The sequence below is a fragment of the Hippoglossus stenolepis genome, chromosome 13 (assembly GCF_022539355.2).
Source record: "Hippoglossus stenolepis isolate QCI-W04-F060 chromosome 13, HSTE1.2, whole genome shotgun sequence".
Classification (NCBI taxonomy): domain Eukaryota; kingdom Metazoa; phylum Chordata; class Actinopteri; order Pleuronectiformes; family Pleuronectidae; genus Hippoglossus; species Hippoglossus stenolepis.
Genome location: NC_061495.1, coordinates 23,077,965 through 23,099,809, shown reverse-complemented (window position 1 = coordinate 23,099,809; position 21,845 = coordinate 23,077,965).

Below are 21,845 nucleotides of genomic sequence, written 5' to 3'. Positions count from 1 at the left end.
TAAAGTACCATCAGTGTGATGGTCTTAAAATGAGGTGTGGTCCGGTGCGTTGTTAATACATTGTTATCTTGAGGCAGTGGAGAGCTATCACACAAAACCCTGGTGTGAAATCAGAGGTGCAGTATTCCCCACACAGATAGTCTGCATCTATTCCTGCATTGTTTTGAAAAGTCACTTAAATAAAAAGATCACTGGAATAAGATGCACAGAAATACAAGCTGTTAATGTATTAAAAAAAAACGTTGTCGGTACTTGAATGCAACAAAGGTGCATTCTGTAATGTGAGGAGTTCCTCTGTAGCCCTGGCAGACCGGAGCTGATATGTCTCTTCAGAGCACCGTTATGTGGTGGGAGACAGGCGGAAGGTGGAGGGTTGAGGGGCCGGGCCTTGCTGTCACTGAGGCTGTATGACTTATCTCTGAGCTGATGAGATCTGGTCACCATGGCTCATCACTCAATTCACCCTGACACACACACTAACCAGGCTAATTGAGCATCAGCACCCTGTGCCCTTCCAATTACACGTTCACTTCAGAGACAGAATAGATAAATTTGTTACGGGGGGGGGCGAGAGAGAGAGAAAATATGTGTTGGACTGTGCTCTTGCAGTTGTTGTCAAGGCTTTTACCCCATGTCCTGGTTTTAATAGTGATTACTTCATTTAAAAAAGCCGTATAGTAAAATATGGCATCGTTGGGTAATCTGGAATTCACCAACCTAAAGGAAAGCAGATATGCTTCAATTTAAAACTTATACATGGTGGTCATTTTACAGGCTGATATTCAGACCAATTTAAAGCCAACAGAAATGTAATAATTAGAGCTTAAACACAACATTTCCATCTTTTTAGAACTTTTTATAGGATATATACATATTTTTGAAGTTAAACATTAATTTGATCAATGGATTAGTTTTAAATAGTAGTATATCAAAGAATGAGTAAAAACATTTGAGTATTCAAAACCAACCTTACAATTTCATTACAAACTGATTCAGGTATTATGATTTAATGTTCCAAAGCCAAAGATATTAGTTTTTTCAGATGTTTAGCCTGTACCTGGCAGTTTGCAGACAGCTCTAAATATCGGTGATCCTTTGTTGGATGTTTGTTGTTTGAGAAAATATCAGATATCTGAAACGTTGCTCTATTTGGTTGAAGATTCTCCCATTTTCCATGACAACCAGTCATGCCTTCTCCAAATAGCCAGACGTTTGCTTTAAATTACCTTGTGAAGAGAAACTACAAACCAATTACTTGCTTCTATCAACTGTTTGTCGGCATTTGTGGGTCCCTGTCTCTTTGCTCAGATGTGAGTGGTTCAAGTGTCTCTGTTCTAAAGTAGGTTTTTCATTCAGGAATCAACTTCTTCTCACGTTTTCTATTTCAGCATACAGAGGCTCACCTTCTTTCTGGATAGGCCCTATCATTAGTGTCTCGAAGTCATGAATCATAAAAAGTATATTGAATATATGATACTTGGAATTGACTCATATCTATATATACCTCAGATCTTGCCGAGCATTGTTTATTCATGTATTTACTACGCATTCCTTTGTCAAACCGATGATAATGGAATGGCACAGTGCGAAAACATTTCAGGCACCTCCTTTGGCTTAAAAATAGCAATATAACCTTTATTTTGGTAAATTAATAATTGGACATTTTTAGGGACATTTACATGTGACCTTGGTTTTCAAAAAATCATGTATTTGGTGGAGTGGCTTGTACGATTCTATACTGACATACTAGCTGTGTCTCGAGTCAGGGGCTGCCTCCTCAGGAAACTGCTTTTGAAGACCAGCTATGTCAAATAAACTGTCCCATTCTGAAGGCTCCTCCAAATGTGGCAGACAAATGGTCCTTTAATCCCAGCGAAACAAAGGCTCCAGCGGTTGGATCCTTCCTGGCCCAAACTATTCCGGGATTCATTGCGCTTCAGTGACATTTTTTTGTGACGAGATGTCTGCTTCAGCTCAAACAGCTAATGGTACACTTGTTAAAGAACCACGGAGTATTGAAACTTTCTCGTTGTGGGCAACAGCAATAATGGCGGTACGAGCTGGTGACGTGGGTCGGCTAGACAGCGTCTTCCGGAGGATGCAGCCCTTGAATTGATACACAGTTACTTCATGCAGAATACTACATTTTTTATCCTATTGTTTTGCACATTGTGCGCAAATCATTCTAAACCAGCCAATATAACATTGCATATAATAGAAACAGGATTTTTTTTAACCTTAATTTTAGAAAAAAGATTCAGCACTCTTGAATACAATGTGTTTTGTTCCAAACACTAAGGATGCGTGACAAACAATACTTGAGAGAGCAATAGAAAAGCATGCAGTAAATGAAAGCCACACTGTCGTATAAACAGGCAGATGTCACTGATCTAGTTCTCCACAGCTGTTCCTTAGTAGCCCTTGTGCCAAGAGGAGGCTGAACCAGGATATGAGCAATCTGTAAATCTGAGGAAAGAGATCTGTCAGAGGGAACCTTTCAAAGACAGGTTTGGAGATCTCAAAGCATGATCTCAGGAAACACTATCTCTCTGAGAGTGAATGAGCGAGTGTTCCCAAACCTTGAGAACAGTTCGATACACTTTCCGGATGTTGTGTGTGGAATTGATTTACCACACCACAATAGAGCATGAGACTAAAGCATCCCAACAGCGAGGGGAGCGTTGGCTCTGCTCATATAGACACACACACACACACACACACACACACAGACACACACACGCTCAGTGAATATTCACACAAGCTACTTTCAGACGTGCACTGAACTCCGGAGAACCTCCTGACATCCCGGGAGGGAGGGGCTGTATTTCAGAAAACAAATGCCAGAGTGAGAGCTTCTGGACTTTTTGTTGACTTCCTCAAGGCCAGCCCCACATGAAAACTCCACATAAAGTCTGGAGGAGCCCTCTGAAGGAGTCACAGCGAGCGAGAAGGGTGTGTTAATTACTGTTACACAACAGACGCAAAAATTTAAAAAAGAAAAACGAGTACAAACATCTCAGGGCGAAAAAGCGGTGCCACACACAAAGGTGGGCACTGAAGAAGATGTCGAAGGGGGTTTTGGTGATAAGGCCCAGACGTCAGTGTCAATGTGCTGTCAACAACCGCACGAGATCTCTGCAGCAGAATTAGAACGTTACGTCCTGTTCCACCCCGTGCCTAAATTCACACAATGTTTTTCAATTCAGATGTTGTGAACGTATCTGGGCGGAGAATCTCCTGCTGCATTGTGCATATGTGAAAAGAGTTCATATACTGTTGTTTAGATTTGTGTAGTAGAGGCTTAAAGTCACAGTTTTCAATTAGGAGTCTAATTCAATGTTTAATGTTATATGATTACATGGAGAAAACAGAGCTAGAGTGAATTGAAATTACTAACCTATTGGTCAGTTCTAGGTTGGCTTTTTCAGTCGCCCTGTATAGCACAACTGAGGGAAGAGATAAACATTTGTCTTAATCAGAGCAACTGTCAGTCAGTATGAGCTGTGTAGCTGTTTCCTTTTCACTGGTGCTATATATGAACAACATGACTGAAGTTTCAATCTAGGCTTTAATTGTATTTCATTCCTTGGCTCTGAACACACTTGGCTGCATTTCACATGACATTACCGCGCCTTGTTTGCTCATTGTGACGGACCAGGGTAAGAATAAAAACTAGGAGAGCAGGGATTAGTGGACAAATAAGGTTTTTATTCACCCAAAGTATTTACAAAACTGCTCTAGAGCTGAAACATACGTCAACTAAACAGAACTTAACATACTGACCGCTCCTCAGACCACGTGACACCATGTTAGCTCCTCACTGCAGGTTTATATAGTCTATGCTGGCCAGTCCATAGATCATTGCAGGGGAGAAATGACAGTCCTCTTGAGACAACTGGGGCACAGATGAAGGCTGCTCCTGAGAACACCCTTTCAGTCTACAGCAGAATGGTGCAGTCCAATCACTCAGCCTCCTCCACTTAAGCTGTTGTGTTGCAGAAGTTCAGACATTGACAGGTTGCCAGGAGGAGGGTGGACTCCAAGACACTGACAGGAAAGTAATTAACAAAGCAATATGTACCTCACTAAATTGAACCAATTGCTTGCACTAAATTTAGAAAAAATAAAGTGGGCTTAAGCAAAGTGACTGTGTCTGCTGTTTTAATGGTAAATAAAACTGAAAACATCACTTTTAAGGTGCAGCAGCCTTTACATTCATTGAGCCTAAAATGTTTTATTTTGAAAACCTGAGGGCAGTGTTTAAATCTGGACGAGCAGAAACTCCAACTTTTGGAAGCGATGATGCAGGCACCTACGTTCTCTTGCTGATTGTTCATATCAGTCACGATTGTGTAACACTTACTGTCAGTAATAGTTCCACCTTGTCAGTCCAAGAAAAGAAAATCCCTGGTCTTAAATTTCACTATTGCTGTTCTCATCCAGTGAGTATTTTGCAGCTAGACACATGCCCTGTCTACCATGGTGGTCATTTAAAATGCATGTTCAGGTGTGTGATATGGATGGATATTAGCTCAAACACCTGTTTGGACACATATATATATTTTTTTTTAATGAAAATGTATCAGGTGAAGTGCTATTCCTACCCCTTTTAGTTGTATCCATCACTTTCTACTCTGCATTTGGTAAAACATTCATCTGTCAGCTTGTCTGCTCATTTTCAGACTTTGCATTAAAAGAATAAAGGTGAGACAGCGCTCTAGGAAGCTTAATAGCTGCCATGTGTTCAACACAGAGGCAATTTTATGATCAATGCTTCTTAACATAAAATCACAAAGTCAGACATGAGCACATGCCAGCATCATCCATAACATACAAGTTGAATGTATTCAGTAATGGGCATTGTGATAGTAAACACTTGTGAAATGGGTAACAAAATGCTTATGCTATTCTGAACCACATACCACAATGCATAAATCATGTTTTGTTGACACAATGCTGGGAGAAAGGGTCAGGGGTTACTCTGGCTAATAGGCATGGGGAGCGAACGGCTCCATGCGACACAGAATAAAGGCAAATATAGGGAAAGTTTTGGAGGGAGGAGGAAAATGAGAATAATTGTGAGCTTAGGTTAGTGGTGCCACATCAGTTCATTAGAGCAGATAGATATGCTCCTGTGTCCGTTTGGCTTGAAACGCTGTCATCTCCTAATAGGGATTACCTCTGTTTCTCTGTGTTAGTCTCGCCGGGCATGTCGGCTGGTGGTCTTCTGTGCTTGCCTCAGCACAAACAAGACTATGGAGGGAGGAAAAGAAATGACAGAATGATTGATAGGAAGAAAATCTATTTTTAGGGCTAATATTATTTATATTTATTGAACTGGGAGGAGTCTCGGTTGATAAACATAATTCACTGTCATTATTATTCTCAGATTTTGACTTTTCATTAACAGCAAGACCTTCTATAAATATAACAATGTTTTGTGTTAATTCACTCGATCTGCAGTGTAAAAGCTGAACCATTTTTTAATTCCAACTGTTTCATGTTAATGAATGTCATTTTTACTGTTTCCTGGCAACACATTCATTAACATGAAAAGAGCTGAAATCCACAGCAGGTCAAAAGGTATTTCCCTAATGAGGTTCACAGGTTTATATTTTGTGGAGGTCATTTGGATTGTGTGTGTCTGTGTTAAGTGTGTTGTGTGCCCGTGAGTGGTAATGTTGCCCTTGTCTTTCACGACTTTTGGCTGCTCATTAAAGTGACAAATGTGCACCAGGAAAAAAATTGATTATCACAGTTTTATTGTTTGTGTGTAAAGTCCATCAGCCTCACACTAAATCACTCTGCCCACTAAACAGGACCCGTGATTCACAGCTTGTGCTGCTTTTAAAGACATGGGATATGTTGCTGTTGCATTATGAGAGACAAAGAAAGAAGAAAGGCAGGGAAGGTGAAGAGAGGAAAGGAGATGAAGAGATTAAAAAGCCAAGTGGGAGCAGACAGAGATGTTTAATAAAACCAAGGCCCCCTCTCACAAAGGGCACAGACGTGGACAAAAAATAGGCTACTGTCAAAATTGTTGCATTAAAGGTATCTACATTACATTGACTGTAACAAATCTACAGAGTCCTCCCTATTAATTCAGTAATATTTGCCACCACAAATGGATTAGAGGAGAGTAAGCCACTTTGCATGTGGGAGATGTAATGAAAAGAGCCACTTTGATATCAGCCATGTCCATTATGGAAAATACCTATTAACATTATGACAAAGATAAGTCAGTGAAAACCCACAAGCCCAGACCCACTGTATTTAACCATGGCCTTTTCATATGAATATACTCAACAATTCCACAGAGAGCAAGGCGATGGCAAAGAAGCACTTGTTTGAGCTTTTAATTGTGTTATAATAAACCACTTCATTTGGTAAGTTGGCAAGTATGTTAAAGTACTTGCGTCTCTTCAATGATTTGTAGGGGTCTATTAAGGTGTTTCCCAGGGGACCAGGAACCTTTTCCAGGATTCAAGGAACTAATCTTGTGTTTCGAAAAGAAGGGAAGAAGGGACTGAATTTATTTCCTGTGGACTTTTGTTTTCTGCATAATATATTTGTGACAATCGATCTAACATTTGTCGTGGTATTTCATTGGGACCACAGTAAGGGGCCGTCCAACCAAATGACTGACCACGCCATCCTGGGAGCAATGCTGCTAGTTTGGTCAACAATAGCAAAGAGGGGAAAGGCATAAGATGGGGAAAAAAAACAAGGAAACAGAAGACTGGGAAAATAAGCGAGCACAGTTGGCACAAAAACAGAGGTGCAGAAGAAGGCTTATACCTTCCCATCATCTCCTTCCCTTCATTTTCTCTCAGTTGTCTCTCGGGCTCCCTCTGTCTTTAATCTCACTCTATCTCCTTTCTTCCACTTCAAAGAGAGGCTAGCATTACAGGCTGGAACAGACGGCCTTACAGCTCATTCATAATGAATGAAGGCCCAGTTTAATGACTCTGTCCACCCAGAGACACCCCTCACCACCCTGCTCCACCTCCTCAACGCCTAGGCTCAGGCCTCTGAACATGGGCTAATGATGTCACCTTTGGCTCCTTTGGGACCACAGATAAGCCCCATTCCTCTGTTTGCTTTAATTATAGATCTGATAAATGATAGATCCAGCTGATAGATAATAAGGATGGAATGCCATTGGCTGTCTTCTATTCCCGGTCATAAACAAGGGACTAACAAAGATGTAGAGAAAGGAAAGATGACAATAAGAGCGAGGTGAGGAAAAGAGGTATAGAAAAAGAGAAGGGATTTGTCAGTCTCCACTGAGAGCAACATACTGACAACAGGAAAATGCACAAAAAAGAGAAATAAAACAGGGAGAGGAGGAGAGAGGAAATGTATCACTTTAATGACCAAGTTCAGCCGTCGCTGTTCTTTAGAGGACGATGGGCACAGTGACCTGTCTGCTGTTAGCGTTAGCTCCCAATGACGGATGAGCCATTGGGATGAAAAGCGCTGACAGGAGTCTAAGCGCAAATTTTGCCCCAGCAGACAACGGTGCAGTGCTGACTGTGGCAGTCAATCTGCAGCAATTTTATGACTTCTGTGAAAAACAGGCTTTGTGCTCACTCTACAAGGCAAATGAAAGATTCAGTAGGGAACAAGTGCTGTGTTGATTACCTCCCAGTTGCAAGGGTTCAGAGGTTTTTGTGTTATTTGTGAGAATATGTGAGAAGAAGAGTTGCTTCATTTTCTAAAGCTATATGCCAAGTGACAAGTCATTTTGGTTTGTTTAACTGTGTACATATAAATCACATTACTTTCAAGAAACAATATTTTTCATTTTTACATTTTGACCTCCTTAGCTTTGCTTTGCCTGCATTGACTTCTTTGAAGTTCTGTAAATCTTCTGTGATGGACTTCTTACAAGAAATTGGGCTTTTTCAACAAGCCCAAATACTGTCAGTCATCATTAGTCATTCGAGTTAGGACACCGTGACATCACAGTAGGATGAAGTTGGCACAATGTGACATCACAGTAGGATGAAGTTGGCACAATGTGACATCACGTAGGATGAAGTTGACACAACGTGACATCACATTAGATGAAGTTATCACACCATGACATCACAGTTTAATGAAGTTAGTGCAACCGTGACATCACAGTTGGATGAAGTTGGCACACCGTGACATCACAGTTGGATGAAGTTGGCACACCGTGACATCACAGTTCGATGAAGTTGACACAACGTAACGTCACAGTTAGATGAAGTTAGCACACAGTGACATGACAGTTGGATGATGTTATCACACAGTGACATCACAGTTGGCTGAAGTTGGCACATTGTGACATGACAGTTGGATGGAGTTGGCACATTGTGACATGACAGTTGGATGGAGTTGGCACACTGTGACATCACAGTTGTATGAAGTTGGCACACTGTGACATCACAGTTGGATGAAGTTGGCACACCGTGACATCACAGTTGGATGAAGTTGGTACTGTGAGATTACAGTTGTATATGATTAGCTCATTTGTGACATTACAGTTCGAACATTTTTGCACTGGGCTAAATCCATGTCATTTAAAAATCTTAACAAAGCCTTAGGTCATAAGAGACAACTGTGAACATGTAGGAGAAGCCACAGTGCTGTTAAGTTTGTACTTCACTGACTAAGTTTTTATTCAAGCAATTGTTTTACTTCATTACTTGCTTACATTGGCAGCTCCCACAGACTCTCTCTCTCAATGCTCTTCATCCCACATTTATAAACTGAGTTGGATTCATTTTATTTTAGTTATTATAATTTTTTTTTGTTCTGGTAACATACAACCCCAACTGAGAAAAAGTTGGGACTGTATGAAAAATGTAAATAAAAAAAGGCAGCAGTGATTTCTAAATTTAATTTGACTTGTATTTCATTGCAGACAGTATGAACATAAGATATTTTATGTTTTGTCTGGTCACCTTCATTTTATTTGTGAATATACATCCATTCCTGCCATTCAGGCCTGCACCACATTCCCCAAAAAGTTGGAACGGGGGCAATTTAGGGCTAATAATGAGGTACAATGATTAAAAAATGAAGTGATTTGAAATAGGTGATGTCAACAGGTGATTGTAATCATGATTTGGTACAAAAGCAGCATCCAGGAAAGGCCTAGCTCTTTAGGAGCAAAGATGGGCCGAGGATCACCAGTTTCCCAAAGGAAGGTGTAAAGGAATGGCAACATTACAAAGTGTTAAATGCTTTACCGTCCCAACTTATTTTGAAATATGTTGCAAGAATCAAAATTGAAATAAGTGTTTATTTTGAAAAAACAATACATGAGGTCAAACATCAAATAATGTGCTTTTGTATTGTTTTTATTGTAATACAGGTCAAAGATCATTTAGAAATCACTGTTCTCAGTTTTAATTTTAAATGTAACACACCGTCCCAACTTTTTCTGATTTGGGGATGTACATAAAGTACTGTCATATATTTATATTTCACAGTAAAAAATTACTCAAAAACACAGAAATGAAAGACGACATTGAAGGTGAGGAATAGCTGCACTGAACCCATGTGTGAGTTAGTGAATGTGACACGTAGTGTTACGAGCTTTGAGTGTTCAATAAGACTGGAAATGTGGCATATAAATGCAGGTCATTTATGAATTGGACTTTTAGCTGTGTTATATGGATCCTAATGTGGTGATGCAAAATGACAAACACTCAAAAATCTTAGCATCAGGTAAGAGTATCCACACGCAACTAGCTCACACATGTTTCCTTGATAGTGCCTGTGGGGCTTTTTTAAACAGAACGGTTATTAGAACTTCTTAGAAACAAAAGAACCCATGCAGGTTCAATCAAATGTAAGCACTATTAGAGTATTTCTTAAATCAGTATATTTTGATTAAAAATGTTCTTTTAATTGGGCCTAAAAACCATTAATGTATATGTAAAACAGCCACATTGACCACTATATCCACTATACCCACTATATCAGACGACCAGACACATAATCAGTCTATTATGTGATTAACTGGTGTCATAATTTTACACCCAAACAAAACTATCAGTATTGAGATATTGCTAAAAATTCAGTTTTATTTATATTTTTTTATTTTATGAATTTGTTTTGTTGGGATTATTAACATATTGGTGAGCTTAAATATGACGTACAAAAATCTCCATATCAGTGTCCCATTCAAAATAAAAACATAGAAAAACTTAACATATATAATACATTTATATCACTTTTGGTCTTTTGGGAATTTATTAAGTAGCGTACAATTAACGGTAGTTTAAAGAAATGATAATGGATTGTATGAACATGTACACAGTTAACTCATTCATGTGTGTAGCTCTAACTAAGAGACAATATTTTTAGGTTTAGTTTGATTTATCTCAATTTGCATATGTTCACTGCTGTGAATAGGCACCTATAATGACTTCACTTTGCTCCTGCTGTGGCCCAGGTGCTGCTAAATGAGATTACACAGCTGGTTATTTCAGAGGTCTCAGTGAGGAGGCTCAGCCCGTAATGGAGGCCACATCAGAGGAAGGCTAATTGACTGATTGGACCCCTTAAGAGGGTCTCCATCAAAGACACCATGTCCCTTAGAGAACACACTGGCACTGATGGAAAAGAATTTCTTTCATAATGCTTGCCATAGTGTTTCATAGCAATTTCTTAATGTCATGTGAGGGCACACAGCTCCTCTGACATCATTAGTAGGAGCTGAAACTTGTATATTTCTTGTTAAAGCTCTACATTATTTTTGTATACCAACACAAGCTATATAACAGGCCTATGATAGGAATGAGTCTGTAGTAATACCAGAGCTTTTTCCCCTTGTCTCTTTTGTTAACCTGTCAGGTATAGAACAATATCTGAGATTTTATAACTGCCAAAAAAAAAAAAATATCATGGAAGGTGAAATGATAAGTTACTAAATCACAATCATCTTTTACTGAGTCAAAATTCTAAAATGGAAAGTTTGTAATAAAAACAGTCAGAATTGTGAACTTTGTTAAATCAAATTTTGAATGTAGCGAGTCATAATTGCACAAGTCATACAGGTCAACAAGTAATTGGTTTTAAATGTCCAGCTTACTACACTTAAATCGTTGGGTAGTGTATGAAAACATTTCACATATCTGAATTTGTACTCACAGTCTGGAGTCTGTTCAAGTTCCCGTGGTCCTGTTCTTTTTGGTTCACGAAATAATCCAGATTTGGATGATTTAGAACTTTTTTTGCAAATATGGTTTTGAATGAATCTGTAGCTGTTACAGGATAGAGCAGAATATAATTGATTAATTTAATCTAATTGATTTTAAAAGGAGATTTGTCATTTGAACAACATAAAGATTAGTTTATGTTTATTCAATCAAAGATTTTAGAGGGGATTCCTTTTTCAAAGGAGGCTTACAATTGTCACTGAAAAGTATTTTCTAATGGAGAGAGCACCACCAGATATTCATTATCGTTGTAGTCTGATTACATTCACCAGGAATATTTTATCTAATGTTTACCACTGATCAAAGTGTGGAAGAGTGGAAACACAGCAGTAAAATGTAAGAGCAATCAGAAAGGAGAGTTATGTCAAGTGCATGCTGGGAGGTTTGCCAGCAGGTACCGCACGTAACCGCAATCACTTGATGAGCACACAGAGAAACATATGCAAACTATATGGTGTTTGTGCAATATACTTTCCTTATGAATTAATAAAATAATCCTCAAATTTAACAGGGTTATTTTGTCCCAATAACCTTTAGCTCGAATTAGTTAGAGATCTTGAACAATGTATCAGTCGTAGCAATGTGAACATGCAAACAAAATAGGCTACGAGCACTTGGATATACGATTAAAGAAGAAGAAAGCCAAAACGTTGGATGAATAAGACATGGAGCAGGAGCAACTGCAGTGTGCTTCATGCACACGGACACAAACACGACTGAGAGATAAACTTAAGTTTCTGACAGTGAAAGTATAAATAGAGCCAGTGTGTAGAATTTAACTTTACTAGTAGTTTGTCATTTTAACACCAAAACTTGTGGAACACACAAAGCTTTATGGAAAATACAAAGTTCCTGCCTGGAGATGACCATGAACATGTTTCGTAGTTTTCCTTTCACAACCAGGAATGTGTATTTTAAACATACACTATGGGGCCTATTAACTTGATGGAGCTTTGAACCAGAAACTCAAGACTTTGACCCACATAGCATTTCCCACCACACCCGTCATACTAAAGTGCTCTCAGATATCAATCTCATGGCAAAACAAATCAACAGCCATACAAGCAATGACACACAGCTGCACAACAAAACCAAACAATCAGTCTCTATTTCGGTCTGTGGGTGCAGCCGACTCCGTGATTGATTCTGAACAATCCCTGGGATGGTTAGATACGACCTTTCCTCCCCACTTCTGGGCTGATGATAAATGCAGTCTTTAGGTGGGCCCCTCTGACCCTCCAATAGCCCATATCTGTTTTAACACAGAGCCTGATTGCCCTTGAGAATGCAAACAAATACAAATATTGTGGGCTAGGGGGAAATGAGAGTGAGGGGCAGTGTTCTGTCTAGGAATAACTTGCAGACCGCAACTTCGGTGCACACGTTCACTTTGTGTCCCGGCACATAACACACGACAACGCTCACAAACAGTGGCTCGTACACAACAGGCAGGCCGTTACATCTCGTCCTCTAGTGTAGGACAGATGGGCTCTTTCCCCAAACCCCACCTGGGTCAGTCCCTGGAGCTGGTTAAGGGAACAATAATCTTTATCATTGAATCTGGGGCTCAAGGTGAAACCCTTCCCCAATAACTTTGAAACAACGTTCTATTATCTCCCAGGAAATGAATGGTGAATGGTACACTCACCAAGCAGTGATGAGGAACACTGTTCTTATATCAGGTAGTTCTTCCCTCATACAGCCTTAGTTCTTGTTGTCATTGTTTCCACCAGATGTTGGAAACTTTCCTTTAGGATTCTGTTTCATGTTGACATGACTGCATCACATCATTTCTGCGGATTTCTCAGCCGCTCATTCTGGCTGCCAATCTCTTTATCACTGGCTCACCATCTGGTGACACTGAAGTTCACTGAAATCTGTACAACCACCACAAAATGGCTCATGGCTTACTAGGCTCATATGCTATTACTATAATCAGACTACTACAAGATTTTAATTTATATGATTAAAATATTCAGACATTGTTTTTGCAGTACTAGTGCAGTGCCTCTTGTAAACCTGTCTGTTTGGAATTAGCTGTGTGCTCTGCCTATAATACTCCAGAGCCTACTAAATAATGACTTGTCTTTAGTGACTCCTCCTCAAGCAGGCCTCAAACAATATATTCACTTTTTCATTGTTTGTGTGCTGGACAGTTGTAAAGTTAGACAACTAAACAGTCATCCTACCTGGTTTATCTATGAAGATTTTGCAGTCAATGTTTCTCATAAAATTAAACAGAATTTTCTTTATTACTCTTCATGTGTGTGGCTTGTATATAAAAGTTTTGATGATTTACTTAACTTGTTGACTATTTCAGAGGTCTGTTAAGCAGCAGAATAAAGCTCTGTAATGGAACTCGGTATAAAACATTACAGAAACAACAACAAAAAATTGTTGCGCTTTTACTTTGAAAACAAAACTTAAAACAGGAAGTGATTATGTTGCACCTGTGTCTGTTTCAGTCCAATACGGTAAAATAAAAATGATCAAAATGATCAGGCCTGATTTTGACCCGTGGTTTGAACTGATTACTGACTGCTGTATCATATATATATATTTATATATCCAAGAAGTTAGAAGAAGACGGAGCTACGTCCGTGGACTGACTGTTAATGCATGCTGACCCCCACCCTGCCCCCATCGCTCACACAGGAAATGACCCTTAACGTTTTGCTTGTTGAAATCGCACCAAAATTGGCACTGCACTTTCCATGACCACTAAAAATACACATGCCTGAAGTCTTTTAGATTCAATTCTCAGGATGTGGAATTAGTAGGTAGAGAGAGGGCCAGAGTGTTTACATGGATGGTTGCCTTTAGGCACAAACTCTGGCAAAGCAAATAATCATATTGGGATATAGGGAGTTACTACCAGCACTTCCTGTTGTGCTTAACGTGCTGCTTTCTTGTGAAGAGCGACGAGGTTTGAACTATTAGTGTTTGGTTTTTTGCAAAATAATGACATGTTAGAATACTGTCATGGTTACGGTAAGGCAGGTTTTCGTAAAGATCTTTCTGATGTGGAAAGGAAATGACCCACTTCGTGTGAAAGCCTGTGTAGAATATCAGTGACAGAAAGGAAAACAAATTACAAGGATGCACTCAAGACACATGTATGATCATCTACAGAAAGAACAGTACCTGCACAGAGTTACAGCGTATTTACCGACATAATACACAGCCTTGTTAGTTACAATCTGTTGAAGTGTGACATCTTAGTCATCGTCTTCTCGGGGTGTGAAGGCAAGAGATGTTTAACTGTGAGGCGATAGATGTTGGCATTATGTCAGGTGGAAGAAGAGAAAAAGAGAAGTAAAGGCTGCCTGTTAAATTATTGAAAGCACTGGGGACATTTCAAGAACAAAAGAGTCCCCTTAGATAAATGTCACCTCAACCTGCTTCCCTCGAGAGGATGTTTGCCAGTCAGCCTTCCCACAATGCACCTTGATGCACACAAGCACATACAGATAAACTCACTTTTTAAACACGGAAATAGTCATAGCCGCACTGATGGAAGCTCGTTCAGTAATAAATGGTGATGGCCAAATGCTCATCCACTTTCTTTTCTACACTCCAGATCCATTGTCAGACTACTGTATGCTATTGTTGGTTTCCTCTCAAAGATTCCTTTCAAGAATATAAAATCAAACCTTGAAAACATTTTTCCAACAGCTGTAAAGACCGTCAGTGCCATCATATTTGGAAACTTCCCTGGGTCCTTGTGTCTGCAGGCTGTGACACTACTTTAAACCAAGTGGTAAAATGGGCAAAGCCTTATGTTTGAATGTTTCTCTTGTCTCCTCAGCTGTTGTTGTACAATATTAGTAATATTATTGTACAGTCTATTGCTGTAACTGTGTACTTATAAGAGTATGTTTGTTCTTATTAGATTGAGGATAATACAGCAAAAGTTACACATCTTTTATCATGTGACATTTGATGATGTTATGTGAGGTAATGGGGACCAAATCAACTCATGTTTCAGTTTTTCTGAACATAATCCAGAAAAGGTAAAAAATACCAAAGTGAATTTTTTTTAAAGGTATACAAACCATATTTTAGTGGTTCTCAGTTTGAATATTGTCAATGTGTTTATTAATGCAGAACACAATGTATTGTTCCTTGAAAAGCTCCTGCTCTCCTGTATAGGTCTTGCGTGCATATACCACACTAGTTTACTCCTAGTCTGTAGTAGAACTGCCAAAACCAATGGAAAAACCAAACAGATTAAATTGCAAATCTTTAGGGGTGTTTGGAGAATCACAGCACTTGACCTACCTTTTCCAGAGCCTAGGCCTTTTATATTTCCACATTGTAAATTCAGCTTTCCTGTGATATGAGCCCATGATGCTCATAACCTCTCACACAGTACAGATGTTATTGCTAAAGCTTAGTTTATTAACCTGCTCGCTGGATTAGGTGCACCGGTAGGGTCTTGTTTCCACCCCTATTTTATTTCTGTGTCTGTGTTTTCAAAAATTCTGGTTGTCGCCAAACTTGGTGGGAAAATTTCTCAGGAGGGAGAGAGAGTAGTAGAGCTTATATACATTGTATGTGTGTGTATATATATATATATATATATATATATATGCAGATCGGTTTGTTGATAATTTGTCTTACCCACAGCCTGAGAGTAATTCAGTACCAGTTAAGTTTATAGGTAACAATACACTTACACCAGCCACCGTGTTACCATATGATAAGTGATGTAATGAAGGAGTCACAAAGAAGTCACAAATTTACATCATGCAGAGTTCAACAGTACATTTTACCAGGTATCTATAGGATGCAGAAAAGATTTTTTATATTGAAAAAATAATTTATGCTCATATGGTAGGACTCATTATGACATTGATATGAAGTCAGAAAATTACATCATATAGTATAATATGATGCATTAACCTTTGAAACCAATAAGGTTAGAGACATGATCTTCAGTTTACTTGGATTATTTTAGTCATCATTATGGTTTAAATGACGCCAGACAGACCGATTGCCTGATAAGGTTATATACAGTGTGCACAGTGTATGTATTGGCCCTCTAATGCTTTTTCTTCATTCATAATGTAAAGATTTGATGGATTTGTTATTCAGCTTTTATGCAAAAAACACAAACAGTAAGCATGATTATTCTTTTTCTAATTTAACCAGTTTATATGACAAAAAAATAAAAGTGTGTGTCCAGTCGCATCTGCAAGAATATATCACACCACTTGCTACTTCCCTAAAATCCTGAGTTGCTGGACGAAATCAGCACGTGTGTATACACAATACTAAAATCAATTTCAATGAAAAATTAAAAGATCACCACTTTGTCACAGTGAGACGTTTAGGCCTGTGTGTAGTTCCATTACAAGTTTTGGGAAATGCATCTTCATTTCATTAATTTAATCTGAAACAGAAATACCGGCTGAAGTGAAAACTCTGACAAGAGGTCCACCCACAACCGATTGGGAAATCCATACAATAATACTTAGCAACACATAAAAGCAGTTTATGAACCATGAGACATTAGCCCTGTATATGACCCGATCAGCCATGTTGCACACATTAGTGCCCCAGTGCACTGGCCTGGAGAAGGTTGCAAAAAGAGGCCAATAGCCTTCTAAGCATCGTTGCTCTATCCTCCTGCTTTATCTGGTCATCCACTGTTCACAGTGTTTGAATGCAGCCAACCGAATAAAGGAATTGAACAAGGAGGAAGTGGGCCAGTGATTTATTTTCAGCTCAAATATGGAAATGTCAACCCAAAGCTCTTGCTCTGTGGTACCACACATCTGTAAAATATCTGTTCTATCCATCTCTGTGGTTACTTATACTGCAGTTTAATGCAGCTGAGGTCTTGATACAGTCCATTTATTCTTTATGGCCGTGACATTGTCTGACAAAAACAACATTAATACAGGTTTATGACAACACCTTTGTAATATATCACATTATAAATTAGTGTTGAAAGAGGAGTTGTGTTTTTTAACTGTAGAAGATCATGTATAATTTATCTTGACTTGTGATGCAGATTTTTGACTACATTAAGAAACTTATTTGACTAACATCAGCCTAACATCACCAGCCTAATTTTCAGAAAATATGCATACATATAGTCCGGTTCAATAAATATTGTTGACATACCTGTCATGATTTTGCCCTCAGCCGAACTCTGAAAGTATATTTTCAGGTTCTGTTTCATAGACTCCTTAGTTATGGATGTTTCCCTTGTGTTTGGATTCGTGTTCATTCTGAGTTCTGTGTTTCCTGTTTTATTTTGAAGCTATGATCTCCGTCATGTGTTTCTGTTTAGATTACTTCCTGTCTTTGTGTGTTTTCCTCCAGTGGGATTGTTGCCTTGATTTCTTTCCCCAGTTCTGTCCATCAGTTCAGTTTGTATTTACTACGTCAAGTCTTCACTTCTGTCTTTGTCGAGACGTCTGTTTAGTTGCTGTCAGTTTAGTCCCTGCCTGTTTTGTCTGGGTCCACCTGCTCTCCACACCTCACCATGACAATACCAGATTCAACAGACTATCTTGGTTTTTAACAAACATGCCTCAGCAGCTGTGAGTCATCATTTCAACAGGTGGAGAGTCTCAATCTCCTTTCAACACTTTCTTCCTTTATATCATGATGAGGCAGCAGCTTTTCATCACCTTGTGGCAGAACGATTGTCTGAGGCAGGAACAGAGTCGGAGGATTCTGCCAGTTTACCGCAAATAACAGCAACTGTGCTGCATAAGTGTGACACTTAAAACTGCTGCCGCTGAAACGTGGTGACTGCCACTGCAGAAAGGATTTCAGGCAGGACCTGCTGAGGATCTCTGCAGTTTGGGTTTTGGGTTCGACACCGCCCTCAGCTCTTGTCACCAAAAACTCTCTTGACATCTACTTCGCTTTTTCAACTGAAAATTTTGTTTTTTCATTCTTGCATCTGTTGTGTGTTAGAAGCGTCATCACACTTTCTGAGAGCGACTGCAGGATAATTTGCAGACAAATGTGCAAAGGTTCAGAGAGCAGAAAAAACATTACAGCATTTAAACACTACCAATCGCATAAGTCACCTTAGAGTCCGTCATCACGACGACGATGTAAAGCGAGAATACGAGGCGCTTGCAGCCAGCAAAGTGAGGGGGAAAAAAGGCCAAAGCGAGTGTCAGTGCAGCAGTGCCTCTCCAGCAGGCATTTGAGAACTGCAGGAAGTTTGCTAGATACAGTCCATAGGCTAAAGCAATTAATGACAGAATCACGGAATGTATCGCTCTTGATGACCAGCGGTTTTCCGTGGTAGAAGACGAAGGATTTCGCCAGCTAATGGCACATTTCGAGCCCCGCTGCACTCTGCCAAGTCGCCACTACTTTTCAGATGTGTCCCTGCCTGCCCTATATGATCGCCGGACACATTCATAGTCTGATAGATACCAATGTAAGCGACGTAAGTTTTACCACGGACATTTGGACCTAAGATTTCAGTCCTGTGAGAATGCTTGGTTTGACGGCTCAGTGGCTGGATGATGATTTCAATATGAAACGGATGTTGTTGCATGCACTCGCACACAGCAGCCTGTCAGTTCTATAACAGCCTTATTCTTTTAATAAAAGATTCAGATTTACATTTTGTTTCAACTAATTGTGTGTAATAATTGACATTTCTGTTCAGAGATATTGTCAGTGCATTTAATTTATTTTGAATTTTTATGTGAAACATTTGATACGATTTATGTTACATGAAGGCCAAAGTATAGAGAAACCTTCCGTACTCTCATACTCTCAAAGTACATAAGCTATCCTCAAATCCTCAACCTTTTTCCTTTTCTTTATTGAGCATAATATTCCATCTGCTTTTGTCCATTTTTATCAGGCTTTCAGTTATATAATAGCCTTTATTTTTGAATGCACATTATTTTATCTGAATTACTATTTAATACATTGACATGTCTTATTTGAGATGTTCAAATATTTAATTAAAATTCTTTTGAAGGAGAAATTGTCCTCCTCCACATGAAGTTTTCTGATGTACTTCACTACTTGTGTTAACAATGGAATATTAATTAATCCATATTTGCTTACTATATTCAGCAATTTTACCATCAGGTGTGCATAAACTACAGGCTATGAACTTCTTTTTAAGAAACGTGAAATTATTATCGGTATCGGCCCGAAAAATCCATATTGTGCATCCCTATTTTAATTTAATCATTCTTTGATGTTTTATTTCTGAAGTACAGGGTTTCTCCCAGGAAAGCACTCGGCAGATGTGGTAACACTGCACCAGCTCGATTTATTACATACAACAAACATTATTCTTAAGATTCAGGCTCAGTTTAATAAAACATGTGACAAATTGAATTATTAACCTGCTGGCTGTTGTCTGATATGCAGCATTGTCATAGTTTCTGTTTTTCCCAACTGTATAATCACAGTGTTTTTTTTTTAAGTTGAAATGTTTAACAGCAGAGATACTATCTTTAGGCCCTTACAAAAAAAAAACTCACTTCTCCAGTGGTAATGCATTTTATTAATTGGGGGTTTATTTTTTCTTGATTTTTTACAAGCAACCTTAAAAAATAACATGGTTTTAATTAAGTCTGAAAGAATGGTGATTAGTTTTACCGTACAAAATAAAAATCCAAAGCAGTTTGTAGGGTCATTTTGGAGCTTGGCCAAAAAAAATGCATAAATAAATTTTCTTCTCTACAAAAATACTGTGTGATGGCTTGAATTGAAGAAAAACTAGAGTGCGCAAACAGAGTTGCCTCCTGCTTTGTCCCCTTCTTTCATCCCTCTCTGATTAATCCCCTCACCCACCTCCTTGTCTATCTTTGGCTAATCTTCACAGGGCAACGTGGTGGCCTTGAACCAATGGGGGTTCTGTGCAGATACCCCAAGAAGGTGCTGCAGCCAGAGTTTACCCCCTGTAGTCTAGTGCTTCGCCTGCCTTGAAGGATGGATCCACCACACGCTTCCTGACTAACCCCCACACCCCAACCCCAAAGTACGTCCCCCTGTGAGCTTCCTGTGCATAATTGTCCCCAGCTGTAACACTGGGGATAAATGGGGCAGTGTCGATAACGGATTTGTAATTTTGGGGTGAGAGTAAAAAGGAAGAAAATTGGTAGCAGGCCACAGAAATTAGCATTCTTCTGGCTTTAGAGGACATTAAACATTAAATAGCTGCAAAGTCCCCTAAGTATTGGGGTCTTAAGAGAGAGGGTGGTGGGGTGGAGAGATGATAGATGGGGGTGGCGGCGGCAGAGATCAGAGCTTCAGAGGGTTTTTGTTTGGGCCACAGATGGTTGGTTTCACAAGACTACATACCTCCTGCAGTGCTTAGCCCAGGAGATAGAGCTACTATCTATTATTGATGCTTGTTTAGAAGGTTTTGCTTCACTTCATTGGCTTTCACTTATCAGCTTTCAAGTCTGTTACACTGCAACAACCCAGTGAAAGGCTTCCACACATCCGGGGACATGTATAACAATATAAACACACAAGGGTCACTCTAAGCTCCTTTTCAGCCATTGACTATGTCACATTGTTGTTCTGCAATAGCTGTGCTGAAACTGGGTGACACCATCATAAAGTGCCACAATGACTGGGGAACCTGGTTTGGGAGAATGGTGTCACTGCTAGAGGCCAGTAGTGGCTCATATATTTGTATTATTGCAGTTGTACAGGGAATGGAATGGACAGCATTTTCATTATGCATAATTAGAAGATATATTTAATACAAAGCGCATACAATATTTATATCTAATATCACTCTGTGCATGTAATCTCGTGCTGCTGTACCCTCCACCTGCTTGTAATTGCTCTCCAAAAGATAACAGATTGTGGCAGCAGAGACACATCCAGTTCCTTCTGAAACTATTAAGACCATTCCCCTTGTGTTATGTTGCATCCTTCTAATAAAATAGTTTAATGTAATTGTTTAATGTACACTCACTTTCCACTCACTTACTTTTCAGAAATACTGAAATATCACATTGACAAAAGTGCTCAGACCCTTTGCTATGACACAAAAAGGCCAAACAATGAAAGTCCTATGACATCCACAACCTCACAGAGCGTGAGAGGATCTGCAGAGACAATGGCATGAATTCTCAAATCCAGATGTGCAAAACTTGTCGTGTCATGCAAAAGACAACAAATATATAATTATGGGCAGTCATCATAGCGATGTGTCCATCAGTCAGATAACAGGCACACATTATGGCCCCTTTCCATATTCCTCTGTGTTTAACTGAAAGTTTAGTAATGACGATTTTATTTTGTCATGATTCATTTCCAAATTTCCCAAATGCACCTTTAAAGTGGATACACCTCCATAATTACAATAACTGACCTTGATTAGTGTATTTAACATATTGATCCACTGTTGAAAACCAAATTCTACCATTACTAAACTTTCCCTTGGTTCTCAAGCCTCGGCATTTTCATTCAGAACAGAGCTCCTACTTTGTAACCATATGGATGCATATGGAACCAAGGGGTATGCAACAAGTCACCCTTTTTAAGATGAAAGTTTAAAAGTCATTTCATTTCACGTGGTAAATAGACTGTGTTTATATAGCGCTTCTCCAGTCTTAACGACCACTCAAAGTCTTTAGTACAAGTCGCATTCACCCATTCATGCACACATTCATACAATGCTTCTAT